Raw genomic sequence first — 19,230 nt, forward strand, 5'->3', positions numbered from 1 at the left:
CAGAGGTGGGTGGATCATGAGGTCAGGAGTTTGAGACCAGCCTGACCAACATGGTGAAACCCCGCTCTACTAAACATACAAAAATTAACTGGGCATGGTGGCAGGTGCCTATAATCCTAGCTACTCAGGAGGCTGAGGCATGAGAATCACTTCAATCTGGGAGGCAAAGGTTGTAGTAAGTTGAGATCACCTCGTTGCACTCTAGCCTGGGTGACAGAGCAAGACTCCATCTCAAAACGAAAACAACAATAACAACAAAAATCTAGCTTTTGGTGTCATTGACTTTTCTTTATTGGTTTCCTTTTTTTTTCCCATTTTTTTGATTTTGGCTCGTTATTTCCTTTTGCCGTGTTGTATTTAATTTGCGCTTCCTTTTTTTTTTTTTTTAAAGTTTCTTAATCTGGATGTTTGTATTTTGATACTAAATATTTCTGCTTTTCTAATATAAGGATTTAATGTTATAAAATTTTCCTATGTCCCTGTATTTCAATTCAGAATATTTTCCAATTTCACTTTTATATTTCTCTTTGACAAACTATGTGTATTTAGAAGTGTGTTTAATTTCTAAATATTTAGGAATTTTCTTGATGTTTTTCTGATATTTGATTTATGATTTAATTCTGTGTGGTCAGAAAACACACTGTCTGAATTTAATTCTTTATTTATTAAAACTTATTTCAGGCTGGGTGTGGTGGCTCACACCTGTAATCCCAGCACTTTGGGAGGCTGAGGCGGGTGAATTGTTTGAGGTCAGGAGTTCGAGACTAGCCTGCCCAACATGGCGAAACCTCGTCTCTACTAAAAGCACAAAAAATTAGCCAGGCGTGATGGTGGACGCCTGTAATCCCAGCTGTTCTGGAGGCTGAGGCAGAAGAATCGCTGGAACCCGGGAGGCGGAGGTTGCAGTGAGCCGAGATAGTGCTACTGCACTCCAGCCTGGGCAACAGAGGGAGACCCTGTCTCAAAAAAAAACAAACAAAAAAGCAAACTTGTTTCATGGCCCACTATATGGTCTATTTTGGTTGTTCTATACATACTTGAGAAGAATGTGTATTCTTCATTTGTTGTATATTGTGTTATATAAATGTGAATTATTAGATCAAGTTAGTTTGAGTGTGGTTTACGTTCTCTGTGTGCCGATTGATTTTCTGTATTTGTTTTCTCAGTTATAGAGAGGAATGTTGAAATGTCAGCTATAATTATTCATTCGTTTTCAGATAGAAAGCCTGTACCCATACAACTTACCTTGTTTGTTTAGCTTCTCTCAGAGATCGTAGTCCTGTGTTGCCTCTTATTCAGTGTCCAAAAAGTAGTTTTATATTTTTCGAGTTTCTCAGGTGTTTATGGCAGGAAGGTAAATCTTGTCCTAATTAGGTTATCATTGCTCAGAAGCAGAAGTTGATCCCAAGTTTGTATACAACAAGTTTTAAAAACAATTTTATTGGTTTAAATTTTATCATAGTATTATGGCCAATATTGCAACATTGGTCGAAGTGTGAGAGCATGGAGTGATTTCACAGTTATTATGAATATGAATCTGTGCTTTTATGCACCAAGGGATAAATAGAGTTACATACTTCTGAAATGCCTGTTTGGGCTATTTAGCAGAATAGTTTATCCCAGAATAGGATTTATTAGGATAGTTGGTAATCACCTAGTTATATAAAATTAAATATTTAGTACTTCAGTAGTGAGAAGCCATTGCTTTTTACTTAGCAAAACAGCGTCATTTAGAATAACTGCACATTATTTTTTCATGGAAACTCGGTTATTGTTTTTATAAGCAGAGTCACATAAATGGTTCATTGAACAGTAGTTATAGTTTGGAGACGGGGCATGGTGGCTCACGCCTGTAATCCCAGCACTTTGGGAGGTCGAGGTGGGCGGATCACTAGAGGTCAGGAGTTTGAGACCAGCCTGGCCAACATGGCAAAACCCCATCTCTACTAAAAATACAAAAATTAGCTGGGTGTCATGGTGTGCACCTGTAATCCCAGCGACTCGGGAGCTAGAGGCATAAGAATCGCTTGAACCTGGGAGGCAGAGGTTGCAGTGAGCCAAGATTGCACCACTGCACTCCAGCCTGGAGGACAGAGCAAGACTGTGTCTCAAAGAAAAAATAAAAAAGGTCGGCCACGGTGGCTCACGCCTATAATCCCAGCACTTTGGGAGGCCGAGACAGACGGATCATGAGGTCAGGAGATGGAGACCATCCTGGCTAACATGGTGTAAAACCTTATCTCTACTAAAAATACAAAAAATTAGCCGGGCGTGGTGGCAGGCGCCTGTAGTCCCAGCTACTCGGGAGGCTGAGGCAGGAGAATGGCGTGAACCCGGGAGGCGGAGCTTGCAATGAGCCAAGATCACGCCACTGTACTCCAGCCTGGGTGACAGAGTGAGACTCCATCTCAAAAAAAAAAAAAGTAAATAGAGGCATGGTAACATTTGCTAAGGAAAGAAAAGAAATACTGGGCAGAGAAATAGGAAGACTCATCCACTTCTCCTTGGTTGCTAAAGTATAGAAGTTGGTTGACCTACATATCTTTCTTTGGAAGTTATGCTTATCAGAAAAAAGGAGGTCAGTAGTAGGAGATGCCTATTTTTGTGTCATGTGTTGGATTACTTGTCAGAAGTTTTCTTTGTTGACTGCTGACCTTTAGTTTCTCTTTTTGCTGTTTAGAAAATAGTTTGAAGTTTTGTACAACTTACGTAAGTTTAAATTTTTTTTTTTAATGGAATGTTTCACGAGTTTGTATGTCATCCTTGCACAGCAGCCATGCTAATCTCTGTATTGTTCTGGGGTTTTAGTGTATATGCTGCTGAAGTGAGCACATGTAAATTTCTTTTGGAATTTTTTTTTTTTTGTGAGACGAAGTCTCGCTCTGTCACCCAGGCTGAAGTGCAATGGCTGGATCTCAGCTCACTGCAGGCTCTACCTCCTGGGTTCACGCCATTCTCCTGCCTCAGCCTCCCAAGGAGCTGGGACTACAGGCGCCCGCCACCTCACCCGGCTAGTTTTTTGTATTTTTTTAGTAGAGACGGGGTTTCACCGTGTTAGCCAGGATGGTCTCGATCTCCTGACCTTGTGATCCACCCGTCTCTGCCTCCCAAAGTGCTGGGGTTACAGGTGTGAGCCACTGTGCCCGGCCACCTTTTGGAATATTTTAACAGTTTTGGTGTAATTGTCATTTTTCGTTATAGATTATATACAAAATTTATTACTCTACCTGTACTAAAGATTAATGTGCTATTGAGATATACTGCTTTGTCTCTATTATAACAACCAGATAGTTAGCAGTACAGTTATTTAAAAGTTAGACCATTAAATTTGTTAGTAAATACTTACTGGTTTTGGGTTTTTGAGGTGGAATCTCGCTTTGTCACCCAGGCTGGAGTGCAGTGGCATGATCCTGGCTCACTGTGACTACCACCTCCCAGGTTCAAGCGATTCTCTTGCCTCAGCTTTCCCAGTAGCTGGGATTACAGACACATACCACCACGCCCCGCTAATTTTTTTTTTTTTTTAAATTTTTTAGTAGAGATGGAGTTTCACCATGTTGGCCACACTGGTCTCAAACTCCTGACCTCAGATTATTCACCTGCCTTGGCCTCCCAAAGTGCTGGGATTGCAGGGGAGCCACTGTGCCTGGCCCGTTTTGGTTCACTTTAAAACTTCTATCTGGGCTTGGTGGCTCCTGCCTGTAATCCCAGCACTTTGGGAGGCTGAGCCGGGTGGACAGCTTGAGATTCACGAGTTTGAGACCAGCCTGGGCAGCATGGTGATACCCATTCTGTACAAAAAATACAAAAATTAGCTGAGTGGGGTGGTGTGTGCCTGTAGTCCCAGCTACTCGGGAGGCTGAGGTGGGAGGATGGCTTGAGCCTGGGAGAGCTGAGATTACACCATTGCATTCCAGCCTAGGTGGTAGAGCCAGATCTTGTCAAAAACAAAAACAAAACCAAAAAAAAAAAAAAAAAAAAGAATGAAACTTTTTACGTTAGTAAAGGAGATACTGAAAGATGATAAATTACGTTTGAAAATATCGTTCTTGTAATCTAAGATCAAGTGAAATTAGATTCTGTTAAAATTGATAGGTCATTTAAAGATTGCAAAATTTCTCCTATTTTCTTGCATTTTACATAAGAATGAATCAGTTTGATTCATGGTTACATTGATTTGGCACCTACTATGTTTAGGTGCTATGTAGTAGGTGAAAATGTAAAGGTGAAAAAATGTGACCTGTATCTGTAGAGAGCGTATTGTTCCAGGATAGGAAATCAAAGGAGAAAATAAGTAATTATAAGCTAGTATGATAAGTGCAGTTTCAGAGATATTTTATTATTACAGAAACACAGAAGAGGGTTCTGAATCCAAATTAGAGATTAGGGAAGAGAGTAACTATAGTAGTCTGGGAGGACATATAGGAGATAGTTTCTGAGCCAAAGGTAGAAAAAGGCATTCTGAGATGCAGTAAAAGGCTAGAAGAAAGAGAATATGGGAAGAATGTGTGGCTCTAAGCCAGGCATCTGTCTAAGGGGCGAGTGAGGACTGAAATTCAGCCTGTGTTGTGCTATCCATTATTTATGTCTTGTCCTTATGGAGTTGCACATCCTTAAAAGGAGTCCCTTTTTCCAATTTCTTAAAAGGGTCAGTGGCTTAAGAGGCCCCTTATATGTAGGACCAGCTGTTGGTACATTGTATGATTAGTTATGGATTTTGAATTTGATTTTCTATGCCTGTTATTCTCTAACTTAGATCTGAGCAACTTCAGGGTGTTCTGGAGTGGAATCCTGGTGAGATTATGGAAACCCCTAAATAACTTCTTATATTTTCCTTGAATATTTTGTAGTGAAGCAAAATAGATTATATGCTGGAGCTAAGCTGTCCAATATGGTGGCCCCTAGCTACCATAAATTTCAGTTAAACTTAATAAAACTTAAATAAAATTCAGTTTCTTAGTTGCACCAACTACATTTGAAGTGGAATTGGATGAGAATTGATACACAAGGCAACAATGAAATAGATTTGGAAGGGTGGATAAGATTTGTAGACAGATGTGGCGGTTTTGTGGATAGCATTCCAAGTAGAGAGAATAACATTAATAAATACATGTAATGCCATTGGTGGAAAATAAGTTTAGAAATGTAGTTTGGACCAAAATGGGGAGAACCCTGAAAACTTAACCTGGAGAAGATTATATAATATTGAGAACTTGTAGGTTACAGTTTTTGAGCAGGAGGATTGAGTGATGCTTTAGAAGTGCTTTAGAGATCTTGGCTGGGTACGGTGGCTCATGCCTATAATCCCAGCACTTTGGGAGGCTGAAGCGGGTAGATCACTTGAGGTCAGGAGTTTGAGACCAGTCTGGCCAACATGGTGAAACCCTGTCTTTACCAAAAAATACAAAAAATAGCGAGGTGTGGTGTTGCATGCCTGTAGTCCTGGCTACTTAGGAGGCTGAGGCAGGTGGATCGCTTGAACCTTAGAGGCAGAGGTTGCAGTGAGCCGAGATTGTGCCACTGCACTCCAGCCTGGGCAACAGAGCGAGACTCTCTCAAAAAAAGAAAAAAAAAAAGAATAGAAAGAAATGCTTTAGAGATCTTGTTTGAGTTAGGAGTGATGTATTTGTTAGGGTTTTTGGAAGCAGAGAAGTGATACCAACTATCTTAAGAAGAATTTTCTTGACCAGGCGCAGTGGCTCATGCCTGTAATCCTGGCACTTTGGGAAGCCAAGGCGGGCAGATCATTTGAGGTCAAAACTTCCATACCAGCCTGGCCAACATGGTGAAACCTTGTCTCCACTAAAAATACAAAAATTAACTGGGCGTGGTGATGGGCGCCTGTAATCACAGCTACTCAGAAGGTTGAGGCACAAGAATTGTTTGAACCCAGGGGTGGAGGTTGCAGTGAGCTGAGATTGCACTTCTGCACTCCAGCTAGACTCTGTCTCAGAAAAAAAAAAGAGAAGAATTTTATTATAAGACTATTAAGTTGCTCATAGACTGAAAAGGAAGGCTGGAGAGAGTCTAGGATAGCTCCTGGGGTCTTGATACAAGGAATGAGTTGACAGTTTCATCAGGATGCCACCCAGATGAATAAGTGCCAACCGTTTTTTTCCAGACTTGTATCATTTGTTCAAGATTCAGAAACTCCAAAAGCCAAGTACACCTTTCCTAGAGGGGAATACCTAGGCAGAGGAGAGGTAATAATCTCAAAAGGAAATCTAAGACCATTACTAAAACATCCTCATAGATGTTGGGAGGCTGAGCAAGAAACTATTCTTTACTGTTCTGTACAGAATGGACTAAAGGGAATAAGACTAGAGATTGGAATGCTTGAGAGGTGTTTTGCTATAGAACAGACCTGAACAAAAAGTAGTGGCAATGGGATTGGCAGTGAGGGTTTTGATGTGAAAAATGCCGTGGAGGTAGAATCTGTAAAATTGAGTAACAAATACTTCTTTTTATATACACAGATGACTGTATAGTGCCTAGATAACCTAGAGAAAGTTGATGATGAGGTATTATGGAAATCTGGCTCTGTTACTTAGTAGCTATATGATAGTGAGCAAATTATTTACATGCTTTGAGCTTCAAGTATAATTTGAGGTGACAATTATTTTAAAACAGTTGTCAGAATTACATATATATTTTTCTTTTTTGAGACAACATCTGGCCGTTACTCAGGCCCGAGTGCAGTGGGTCAACTGCAGCCTCTGCCTCCTGGGCTTGGGGAATCCTCTCACCTCAGCCTCCCAAATAGCTGGGACTACAGTTGTGCACCACAATGCCTGGCTAAATTTTGTGTTTTTTTCTTTTTTTTTTGTAGAGACAGGATTCCACCACGTTGCCCAGGCTTGTCTCGAACTCCTGGGCTCAAGTGATCCTCCCACCTTGACCTCCCAGAGTGTTGGGATTACAGGCGTGAACCACTGCGCCCACCCCAGTTATGAGAATTAAATAAGCAAAATGCCTGGAATATAGCGACAAGTCAATGAGTGTTCCTTTCCCTATTAAACAGAAAACTAGAGGATATTTCTTTTGATTATTTTTTGTTTGAGGGTGCTACAGGCAGGTGCTATAGTTTGTTATCTTTGTATACTTGGTTTTAGAACTTAATGCCTTTGTAGATTAGATGGGTATTCTTATGGAAACAGATGGGAAGTATTCTGGATTAGAAATCAGTTTTAGATTTAGAATTTTAAAATAAGCCTTTTATTTTTACTTAATAATTTCAGATGTACAGAAAAAGTGCAAAGAAGATAGTACAGAGTTCTTATAAACCTTTCATCTACTTTCCTCTGAGTTTTATTTTATTTTATTTTTGGAGAGAGTCTCACTCTGTCCCCCACACTGGGGGACACTACAACCTCCGCCTCCTGGGTTCAAGTGATTCATGTGCCTCAGCCTCCCAAGTAGCTGGGATTACAGGTGCACGCCATCAGGATCAGCTAATTTTTGTATTTTTTGGTAGAGACAGTGTTTCACCATGTTGGCCAGACTGGTCTCAAACACTTGACCTCAAGTGATCTGGCCACCTCAGCCTCCCAAAACTACCTCAGCCTCCCAAAATGCTAGGATTACAGGTGTGAGCCACCATGCCTGGCCTTTCCTCTAATGTTAACATTTTAAATAACCACGGTCTATTTGTCAACGCTAACAAGTTAACGTTGTTACAATATTATTAACTTAACTACCAACTTTATCCAGATTTTCCACTAACATCCTTTTTCTGTTTCAGGATCTAATTTAGGATACCACCTTGTATTTAGTACCTTTAGGTTTTTTAGTTTTGTTATTAACTGTGACCTTAAGCACACCACCCAACCCTTCAGACCCTTGTCCATCTAAGATACCTTTTATCTCTGAAGTTTTGAGTTTAATATCTGTCATACAGTGTGCCCTATTTTTATTTTGAGATAAATAAGACTATAAGATCTAATCAATACACCTGATCTTGTTGACAGTAAAATTTAATTTTTATCTTGTAATTTTACTTTAGTATTAAAGGAAAACTATAATAATGTTGAGTTTTGGGAAAACTCACAAGAGTTTTTTCTTCCATTCGAACCAAAAAGATAAAAAGAGAGGACTTGTATTTTTCACCGGTAGAGGGTCATGACTCCAGGTTCTTGGCGTTTTGAACAAAGAATTGGTCAAAATGTCCAGCAAAGAAAAGAAAGAATGAAGTAACAAAAAAATGAAAGCAGGGATTTATTGAAAATGAAAGTACACTCCCCAGTGTGGGAGCACACCCGAGCTGCAGCTCAAGAAGCCCAGATGTAGAATCTTCTTGGGTTCAAATACCCCCTATAGGTTTCCCATTGGCCGTTTCATGCTCACCTCATGTAACTGAAGCGGTAGCCTGCAATCAGTCTGATTGGTTGTGGAAAGCAGCCAACCAGAGGCTGAGGTGACGTTACAAAGGTCACACTCCTGTACAGACATCTGATTGGTTGCAAAAACTTTGTAACTTCACATCTGCAAAAAGCAACCAATCAGAGGCTGGGGTAAAGTTACAAAGTTGCAAGTGAAGACTCCACCAGCAATCAGTCTAATTTGTTGGGGACAGCCAATTTCCGGTCTGCAGTGCTCAGGAAAGGTCAAAGGGAGTAGCCTCTGGTCCTTTTGTTACCTAGGCATGGAAAGTTAGGGTTTTCCTTTCAATTTAGTTCTAGGAAGTTGGCATGAAATTAGCCTTAGGTTCCCTGACTCTAGACCCTATTGTCCTGCCTCATCTTTCTCCAAGATTGAGATGTGATCCCCATAAATCTTTATGGGAGGCAGAGGGACTGAAGGTCTTTCTTTTGTAACTGCTTCATGCTGATTTGGGGCGTAGTCCCTACCTGTTGGAGATCACGGAACTCTCACCCTGTTCTGTCTGGTGGAGGGAGGGTAGCTTTTTGATAGACAGGGGTGGTGTCTTCACCTGGAACTGGCTGGAACCTTTGTTGCGTGATCATCTGAAGCTTGGTGGTCTCTAGGTGAGAGGAAATGAAATTGATTAAAAGACTTAATGGGAGTTTTGGGAGTGGATGCCTATGCTGTTTGTTAGAGAAATTTGCTGGAGAAAAAACAAAACCTGGTCTGTTCTAGAATCTGTGTGTTTCCTTAAAGTCTTAGCACACATGACTCCATTTTGGCTTGGTTTGCTGGGGCCTAGTGCATGAATTTAGTCCAGAACAATGACCTCCCAGAATTTTGTTTAAAAAAACTCCCCCTTTTTGGTCAGGTTCTCACTTAGGTGAGAGTGCTTAAGCTCTGGAGTTTGAGGCCAGCCTGGGCAACATAACAAGAGTTGTCTCTACTAAAAATAAAACATATTAGTTGAGCGTGGTGGTGTGTGACTGTAGTCTCAGCTGCTTAGGAGGCTAAGGTGGGAGGATCACTTGAGCCCAGGAGATCAAGGCTGCAGTGAGCTGTGCTTGTGCTACTGCACTCCAACCTGGGCAACAGAGCAAGATCCTGTCTCTAAATAAATAAATAGTGAAAAATAACTTAGGTTTTTGGATTACTAAATTGGATACATTAGTGTAGCACACTTTATAGGAAACTCAAAGAAGATTGGCTTGAATGACTAGATTATTTTGAGTTAGAAATTTCTTTGAGATATTGAAGTGGAGACATCATACGGTTTTATAAGTAAATAAATGTAAATAAGTATGTTTATAGGTTAATTTTTTTTTTTTTTTTTTTGGAGACAGAGTTTTGCTCTTTTTTTTTTTTTTTTTTTTTTTTGTGAGACGGAGTCTCGCTCTGTCGCCCGGGCTGGAGTGCAGTGGCCGGATCTCGGCTCACTAGTTTTTTGTATTTTTTAGTAGAGACGGGGTTTCACCGTGTTAGCCAGGATGGTCTTGATCTCCTGACCTCGTGATCCGCCCGTCTCGGCCTCCCAAAGTGCTGGGATTACAGGCTTGAGCCACCGCGCCCGGCCAGAGTTTTGCTCTTGTCACCCAGGCTAGAGTGCAATGGTACGATCTCGGCTCACTGCAACCTCCGCCTCCTTGGTTCAAGCAATTCTGCCTCCTTGGCCTCCTGAGTAGCTGGGATTACAGGTGCCTGCCACCATGCCTGGCTAATTTTTTTTTTTTTTTTTTTTTTTTTTTTTTGAGACGGAGTCTCGCTCTGTCACCCAGGCTGGAGTGCTGTGGCCGGATCTCAGCTCACTGCAAGCTCCGCCTCCCGGGTTCCCGCCATTCTCCTGCCTCAGCCTCCCGAGTAGCCGGGACTACAGGCGCCCGCCACCTCGCCCGGCTAGTTTTTTTTTTGTATTTTTTAGTAGAAACGGGGTTTCACCGTGTTAGCCAGGATGGTCTCGATCTCCTGACCTCGTGATCCGCCCGTCTCGGCCTCCCAAAGTGCTGGGATTACAGGCTTGAGCCACCGCGCCCGGCCATTTTTTTTTTTTCCTTTTTGAGATGGAGTCTCACTCTGTCGCCCAGACTGGATTGCAGTGGCTCAATCTCAGCTCACTGCGACCTCTGACTCCCGGGTTCAAGTGATTCTCCTGCCTCAGCCTCCCGAGTAGCTAGGACTACAGGCATGTGCCACCACACCTGGCTAATTTTTGTATTTTTTAGTAGAGATGGGTGCCAAGACCAGCTCAGTTTCGGAGACCCTAACCCAGCGTTGCTAGAGGAATTAAAGACACACACACAGAAAAATTAAGAGTGTGGAGTGGGAAATCAGGGGGCTGACAGCCTTCAGAGCTGAGAGCCTGGAACAGTTTTACCCACGTATTTATTGACAGCAAACCAGTGATAAGCATTGTTTCTATAGATTATAGATTAATTAAAATGGGAAACAAAGGGATGGGCCAAAACAAAGGGATGGGCTGTGGCTAGATTTCTGCAGCAGGAACAAGTCCTTAAGGCACAGATCGCTCATGCTATTGTTTGTGGTTTAGGACCGCCTTAAGCAGTTTCCGCCCTGGGTGGGCCAGGTATTCCTTGCCCTCATTCTGGTAAACACACAACCTTCAGCATGGGCGCCATGGCCATCATGAACATGTCACAGTGCTGCAGAGATTTTGTTTATGGCCAGTTTTGGGGCCAGTTTATGGCCAGATTTGGGGACTTGTTCCTAACAGATGGGGTTTCACCATATTGGACAGGCTGGTCTCGAACTCCTGACCTTGTGATTCATCTGTCTTGGCCTCCTAAAGTGCTGGGATTACAGGCATGAGCCACTGTGCCTGGCCTGCCCGGCTAATTTTTGTATTTTTTTGTAGAGATGGGGTTTCACCATGTTGGCCAGGCTGGTCTTGAACGCCTAACCTCAGGTGATCCACCCACCTTGGCCTCCCAAAGTGCTGGGATTACAGGCGTGAGGCCCCCACACCTGGCCAAATTTTTTTTTCTTTTTCTTTCTTTCTTTCTTTTTTTTTTTTTTTTTAGAGAGAAACAGTCCTGCTCTGTCTCTCAGGTTGTAGCTTACTGTAGCCTTAAACTCCTGTGCTCAAGGGATCCTCCTGCCTCAGCCTCCTAAGTAGTTAGGACTGCAGGTGTTTACCTCCACACCTGGCTAATTTTTAAATTTTTTGTAGAGACTGTGTCTTGCTGCGTTGCCTAGGCTGGTCTTAAACTCCTGGGCTCAAGCAGTCCTCCTGTCTCGGCCTTCCTAAGTGTTGGGATTATAGGCATGAACCACTGACTCTCCATGGCCTTATCATGGTTATCTTTTTGAATTACTGGTAATGCAAGAGAAGGTAAGTAGAGTTTGAGTCTCAGTTACAGGGCTGATAAAAGAATGTAGCCGGGTGCTGTGGCTCACGCTTGTAATCCCAGCACTTTGGGAGGCTGAGGTGGGCGGATCATGAGGTCAGGAGTTCAAGACCAGCTTGCCCAACATGGTGAAACCCCATCTCTACTGAAAATACAAAAATTAGCGGATGTGGTGGCAGGCACCTGTAATCCCAGCTACTCAGGAGGCTGAGGCAGGAGAATCCCTTGAACCCGGGAGGTGAAAGTTGCAGTGAGCCAAGATCACGCCACTGCATTCCAGCCTGGGTGACAGAGCTAGACTCTGTCTTAGAAAAAAGAAGAAGAGAAAAAAGAATGTAAAAAGATTCGTCACTCTAGAAATCAACTAAGGCAGCTCTGTTAGCACTGCAGGACTTTTCCTTAGTTCAGCTAAAGACAGGGTTCTTGTCCGTCCCGTGGCCATGAAAATTTAGGCTTGCAGACAGTTTAAAGGGTGAGTGAAGCAGAGGATTTTATTGGGTGAAAACGGGAAATAGGGATACCCCGCAAGGCCGGAGTCTCCTGCTAGAGCACTTCCAGCCCTGCTGTTCAAATCTCAGGTTCTACACAGGAAGAGGAGGGGCCAGACTCCCCCCAGCTGCAAATGGCATGAACCTCTTGAGGCTAAGCTCCAGTGGGCAGGCTGGTTGTAGTTCCTCTGGGGACCCCCTCCCACCTGGCTGTCTCATTTCCCCTCTAATCTAACAGTTGTTAGATTAAGGACACGGAGAAAGACCGATCTTAACTGCTTCCTGCTGACAGAGGGGGCTGTTTTGGGGGAAACAGCAGTCAGAGCCCCCTAAGAGGCCTATTTAGGGGTTCCCAGCAGAAAGGGTCACCATCCGAGGCTCTGGTTGCATGACCATTTGGAGTTTGATGGCCTGAAGGCAAGAACAGACAAACCGGGTTATTAGAAAACATGCATCAAAACGAAACAAGGGGAGGGGTAAGGACAGCCGAAAAATTCTGAGGCCTTTTACCAATTTTCACAGGGAGAGGGAGGCCAAAAGCTTGACTGGTAAAGAAACTTTACCCTTTTGCTGGCATGTTGGGCTTTTGGGTTCCCTTCCTCTGAGCCCAATCCTAAGCCAACCAGTTTAAAGTTTGGGAAATTAACTCTTTCTAGTTCGGAAGATGCGTTTAAGGGGAGTGTCTTGTAGTGCAGAAACACAATTACCTATTAGTGAAGAGAGAACTGAGGAGAAAGGGGAAAAGGCGCTTTTTAAAGGAGTCCCAGAGGTTCAGGATGCATTTGAAAGGGGTACAGATTGAAGATGAATGGCTACCCATCTAGAAAGAGGGAAGCAGACCTTCCTGGTTCCCTTATTTTCCTAGCAGATACCCCGGATACATGAGGGTGAGAGGAAAGAGTGTCTTCTTTCAGTCTTCTGTCCGTGCATCCCTGAGTTCTGGCAACCTTGTCAGGTGCCACCATGAGTACCAAAGTGGCTTGCATCCATGAAGCAGGGGTGTCTAGACAATAGGAATTATTTGTCTCACCTATGTCTCTTTCCCACCTACTGTCAGTAGCCTTGGAGTTCCCTAGGCCTCATTTATGCCATGGATATTAATGTGGCCTTTATCTGTGAAACAGGAAACTTGGAGTTGGCTTAATCAGTAGGAGTCAGCCACGCTCACCTGTGATGTGCCTTTTAACCTCTGTTGTCATTTGCCTCTGCCTCAGATCCAGTTTTTTTTTTTTTCCTAGGGCTTTGACCCGAAATTTGGAATTGAGTCTGGGACAAAAATGTGTTTCAGGGGGTTGCATGGACTCCTTATCATAAGCCGAATGCTAAGGTCAAACTGTGGAACTGAGGCCTCCTGCAGTAAGGGAGAGGAAAAGATGTCTTGTGACACACCCAGATAACTGGTGGCGCTAGTTATGCTTGCTAGGATTTGGGTGCATGGTGCTTGGCTTTGGTTAGCTCCCTTGGTCTTACTTTCCCAAAAGGAAACCTGAGTGATGGGCATCCTGTGTATTCCCATCACCTGGAAGAATTTGAAGGATAATTGCTCAGAACTAGAATATTGGTCCAGATTTTTACGTTACCCATCTCTCTTGTTCTTTCTGAGGTGCAGCTGGAGATTGCTGGTTGGTTCACAGGAACAAGCAGGGTTAGTCTAAAATGTAGGTGAAAACTTAAAAACAACTAATGAGTTTCTAATTTAATGACAAATGTATGATAAATTGTAGAACATGATTTCTCTCTTTTCAGTTCTCATTTTTGTTAAAAAATCATGATAGGACTGAGTGGTTTGCAAAATCCCTTAGTCCTATACTTGACCTGATGATTTGCCTAAAGTGTAGCAAGAATAATTATGTCTACATAGGCCTTTTAGGTTGGCCTATGGAACTCTATTCCCCAAAGAATCTCAGATAAGACCTTGAAACATCTATGAGTTGGGGGATCCTCTCCTCTTAAGGTCCCAAGATAAACTTGGAGCTCCTAGAATACACACAGATAGGCCGGGTGCGGTGGCTCATGCCTATAATCCCAGCACTTTGGGGGGCCGAGGTGGGTGGATCACCTGAGGTCAGGAGTTCAAGACCAGCTTGGCCAATGTGATAAAACCCCATCTGTACTAAAAATACAAAAAAAATTAGCTGGGTATGGTGGCTGGTGCCTGTAATCCCAGCTACTTGGGAGGCTGAGGCAAGAGAATCGGTTGAACCCGGGAGGCAGAGGTTGCGTTGAACTGGGATTGAGCCATTGCACTCCAGCCTGGGCAACAAGAGCCTCAAAAATAGGTAAAAAATTTTTGGCCGGGCACGGTGGCTCACACCTGTAACCCCAGCACTTTGGGAGGCAGAGATGGGCGGATCGATCACAAGGTCAGGAGATTGAGACCATCCTGGCTAACACGGTGAAACCCTGTCTCTACTAAAAATACAAAAAAATTAGCCGGGCGTAGTGGCGAGTGCCTGTAGTTCCAGCTACTCGGGAGGCTGAGGCAGGAGAATGGCGTGAACCCGGGAGGCGGAGCTTGCAGTGAGCCGAGATCCGGCCACTGCACTCCAGCCTGGGCGTCTGAGCAAGACTCCGTCTCAAAAAAAAAAAAAAATTTAAATTTAAAAAATCAAAAAATTAAAGAATACTCACAGATAGTTTCCAAATTTTAGAGGCACCAGGCAGAGAGAAACATACATGCTCCAAATTTTTGTTTATAGGAGTATACCTTACTCAATTATTAAAGGCCATAAATAGTTCAAAATGAGTTTCCTTGACTCTGAAAAACAAAACAAGGATCAGCAATATTCCAACCAAAAGTCAAAAAGGTTGCTTCAGCTTTCTGAGTTCAGTCCATTTCCTTAACTCTTGTTTTGCTTGATACTTGTAAACATTTCAGCTCTTCCATGAGTCCTGTTCATTTTCCTTTATTAAAATGTTACAGTCTCCAAAGTTGTCTGAAGTCTGTATTTGAGAGCACCTATTAAAGTCTTACAGCCTATTATAAACCATCTTCTGAACAGGATTAAAACAAGACAACAATCGTCTGTGAATAGCCAAGTGGTCAGAAACACAGTTGGCAAAGAAGTTTGGTTATCTCCATAGTTTACAATAACTTAACCTTAATTTTGATTGATAGCATATACTGGGACATTAGAATTTTAGAAATCCCATAAAATTTTGGAACATACATCAGCATTGTTTACTAAGATATAACCTAAAGAAGATTGAAGGTCATTTTGGCAATTCTATGTACCTAAACGCGTCACATAATCCTGTTTGCCTTTCTTTTCTAGACACTTCAGGGGCCCTCTGAAGTATCTGAAAAGCCAGATGCCAGGGAAGACAATTTTGAAACTGAAGTTTGTTTTTGGGAAGGCTGCTAAATGTACACACTTGATATTATGAAATAAAATTTGAGATTACCATAAGTTTTGCCAAAATGATGACTCAAAAATTTTAAAGAAAAAAAAAAACTTTTTTTTTTTTTTTTTGATATGGAGTCTGGCACTGTTGCCCGGGCTGGAGTGCAGTGGTGTGATCTTGGCTCTGCAAACTCCGCCTCCCGGGTTCAAGTGATTCTCCTGTCTCAGCCACCCGAGTAGCTGGGATTACAGGCACCTGCCACAATGCCTGGCTAATTTTTTTGTATTTTTAGTAGAGATGTGGTTTCACTATGTTTTCCAGGCTGGTCTTGAACTCCTCATCTTGTGATCTGCCCGCCTTGGCCTCCCAAAGTGCTGGGATTACAGGCGTGAGCCACCATGCCTGGCCCAAAAAACCTTCTATAATGCTTTACAAATTTTGCCAAAGAGCAGATTAGCACCTTAGGAAAACCTTGTGCTTTTATTTCAGTGCTCAATTTACAGAAAAACCATATAATACCCTCTTTTGAATTTCATCACTATGTACACACAGATAATCTCTTTTCCAAGATTTTTACAATTCTTCCACCACTTCTTTGAACCTTCACCTTTTTCCTAATTTAACTCAATTCTGTAACTCTAGGCAAAAGTTTACATTTCCATGCGTTCTCATAACCTTTTACTAAAAACCACATTTCACTGTTCTTACTCACCTTCCATGTAAATCTATTTCTGGTAGTTTCAGTTAACTCCTAGCAATTTTTAACTTTAAGGTAAAACTTGGTGAGTTGCTTTAAATGTGTGCTAACTGCAGCCAAGGTTTGCTCTCTTACTTAAGGGCATGGTTGATTCCATGTGTCCCCAGGCCTTAACAGTTGTGAAGCAGGCAAGACAGACAGTTTATAATCTCAAAACACTTAGGAAACTTTGGATTTGACCTGCATTTTACCATAGTCTTCAGGGCTATTTTCCTTTTTCTTTTTTTTTTTTCCTTTTCTTTTTGTTTTTTGAGATGGAATCTTGCTCTGTTGCCAGGCAGGAGTGCAGTGGCACAATCTCGGCTCATTGCAACCTCTGCCTCCCAGGTTCCTGTGATTCTCCTGCCTCGGCCACCCGAGTAGCTGGACTACAGGTGCGTGCCACCACGCCCAGCTAATTTTTGTATTTTTAGTAGAGATGGGTTTTCACCATGTTGGCCAGGATGGTCTCGATCTCTTGACCTCATGATCTGCCCACCCCGGCCTCCCAAAGTGTTGAGATTACAGGCGTGAGCCACTGCGCCTGGCCAGCTGTTTTTATTTCTTGAAGATTAAAGTCACATGAACTGAAAAGTACCACAGCATTTATTTTGCCTTAAAAAAATATTAGAGCCAAGCCTTTGTCTTTCTTTAGTCCAAATTAATTAGAGCTCTTTTTACAGGCATCACACGCAGTACACACACAGAGAAGTGGAAGAAAACCCATTTGCTGGGTTGGGGCCCTTTAAGAGACAGGGCTGCTAGGAAAACATGCAGATGTCAAACCAGAAAGAAACATTCCCTAAGGCAGGATTGCTAAACAAAGACTTGCCTGGGAGTTAGAAGCCATGCCCTTAGGATGTTGGGAGGCTTGTAGCAGGAACCATACAGACATGCAAAGCACACCAGATTGGCCGCGGCCCAAGACTAGCCCCACAAATCCTTTTTCACAATTAAAGCTTTACAGAAAATATAAACTGATAGCTGGGGGACCTGGCCTACTAAAGGGAAAAAGATATTTTAAAGGTTAACCTGTTGATGGGTTAGAGAAGGGGAAAGAAAAGAAACAGTTTAAAAATGCCTGGGGAAGAACTTCTTTGAATTTTTCTTTTTTCTTTTTCTTTTTCTTTTCTTTTCTTTTTTTTTTTTTTTTTTTTTGAGACGGAGTCTTGCCCAGGCTGGAGTGCAGTGGCAGGATCTCGGCTCACCACAACTTCGCCTCCCGGGTTCAAGTGATTCTCCTTCCTCAGCCTCCTAAGTAGCTGGGACTACAGGTGTGGGCCACCATGCCCTGCTAATTTTTGTATTTTTAGTAGAGACGGGGTTTCACTATGTTGGCCAGGCTGGTCTCGGACTCCTGACCTCTATTCTTATGCAAGTGGTTCCTTCACCAGGGAGAAAAGTTTAATTTCTGTCTCACAGAGTTGAAACCCCTTGGCTGGGTAAGGGGAAGGCTGCCCTGATGTGTCTGGGAACCAGTCTATTGGCTGTTCCCAGCCAATAGATAGGCTGTGTGGGACCCTTGGGCCATGCGTCCCAGTCCTGACATGGAGGGGAGAGTGGCTGGGATCTGCTGCTCCCCAGTCCCTCCTGAAAAAGTAGCAAAAGATGATGAAAAGGCCCCCGACCCCCAGGAGCGACGGGGTGGGGGTGCAGTTTCCCATAAACTCAGAAGTCTGAGGATGAAAAGGCTTAGAAACCACAGCTAGAGGTTTTGAGTTCCCATTTACTCACTTTTCTCAAGCCCCATGCTGGGCGCCAAAAAGTTGCAGGACTTTTCCTTAATTCAGCTAAAGACGGGATTCTTGTCCGTCCCATGACCAGGAAAATGTAGGCTCCCAGATGGTTTAAAGGTGAGTAAAGCAGGGTTTTATTGGATGAAAAGGGAATAAAAGGGGAAACAAGGATATTCTGCAAGGCCAGAGTCCCTTGCTAGAGTGCTTCTCACCCAACTGTTTGAATCTCAGCCTCCACACAGGAAGAGCAGGGGCCAGGCTCCTCTGTGCTGTAACAGGTGTGAACTTCATGAGGCTCCACTTCAGTGGGCAGGCTGGTTGGAGTTTATCCAGGGACCCCTCCCACCTGACTGTCTCATTAGGACAGTTCTCCTTTGGAGATGACAGAACCAAAATACACCCTGGGAAAAGATCAGTAAAAAGAGGTCAAAAAGGGCAAATCTAAGTTTAACATAACAATTTAAAAGCAATATATTTTGAATATTGGATTAAATATTTGCTTCCTTTTGGTAATAATTTTTTTTTTAACTTTTTTATTGAGATGGTGTCACTGTCACCCAGGCTGGAGTATGTTGGCACAATCTTGGCTCACTGCAACCTCTGCCTCTTGGGTTCAAGCGATTCTTGTGCTTCAGCCTCCTGAATAGCTGGGACTACAGGTGCACACCACCACGTCTGGCTAATTTTTGTATTTTTAGTAGAGATGGGGTTTCGCCATGTTGGCCAGGCTTGTCTCACCCTCCTGACCTCAAGTGATCTGCCTGCTTTGGCCTCCCAAAGTGCTGGGATTATAGGCATGAGCCACCACTCCTGACTGCTTTTGGTGATGATTCTTGCCTTACCTAAACTATAGTTAACCAAGTTGTTGCACATGTACAATGAGAATAGTTATACCAGAAGGGAAATTTTTTTTTTCTTTATTTCACCCATCATATTCATTTTATGTTGCACTGATAAGTTACTGTATTATATTATTTTATATATGTGAGTATCTTGGGTATTTTAACTATTCCCTTTAAATTTTCTTGAAAATCAGAAGTGGCGTGACTAAGATTTGTTTTTCTTTTTTTCTTTCTTTTTTTTCTTTTTTCTTTTTGAGAGAGTGTCTCTGTCACCAGGCTGGAGTGCAGTGGCATGATCTTGGCTCACTGTAATCTCCCCCTCCCAGGTTCAAGTGATTCTCATATCTCAGCCACTGGAAT

General features: G+C 42.8%; 1 protein-coding gene, 1 long non-coding RNA gene and 1 other non-coding gene across 11 annotated transcripts in view; 1 reads left to right on the forward strand and 2 right to left on the reverse strand.

Moving 5' to 3' along the window:
* TAOK1 (TAO kinase 1) overlaps nucleotides 1-19,230 on the forward strand; it is a 167,668-nt gene that overhangs the window by 33,024 nt on the left and 115,414 nt on the right. The window lies entirely within an intron of this gene.
* LOC114673269 (U6 spliceosomal RNA) lies at nucleotides 2,727-2,832 on the reverse strand. The gene has a single exon (XR_003723993.1). It is a non-coding gene; the product is annotated as a U6 spliceosomal RNA (small nuclear RNA).
* LOC144335414 (uncharacterized) lies at nucleotides 8,492-12,070 on the reverse strand. The gene is made up of 2 exons (XR_013406268.1): nucleotides 11,907-12,070; nucleotides 8,492-9,347 (listed from the first exon to the last, which is right to left on the reverse strand). It is a non-coding gene; the product is annotated as an uncharacterized LOC144335414 (long non-coding RNA).

This window comes from Macaca mulatta, chromosome 16, assembly GCF_049350105.2.
Source record: "Macaca mulatta isolate MMU2019108-1 chromosome 16, T2T-MMU8v2.0, whole genome shotgun sequence".
NCBI lineage: Eukaryota > Metazoa > Chordata > Mammalia > Primates > Cercopithecidae > Macaca > Macaca mulatta.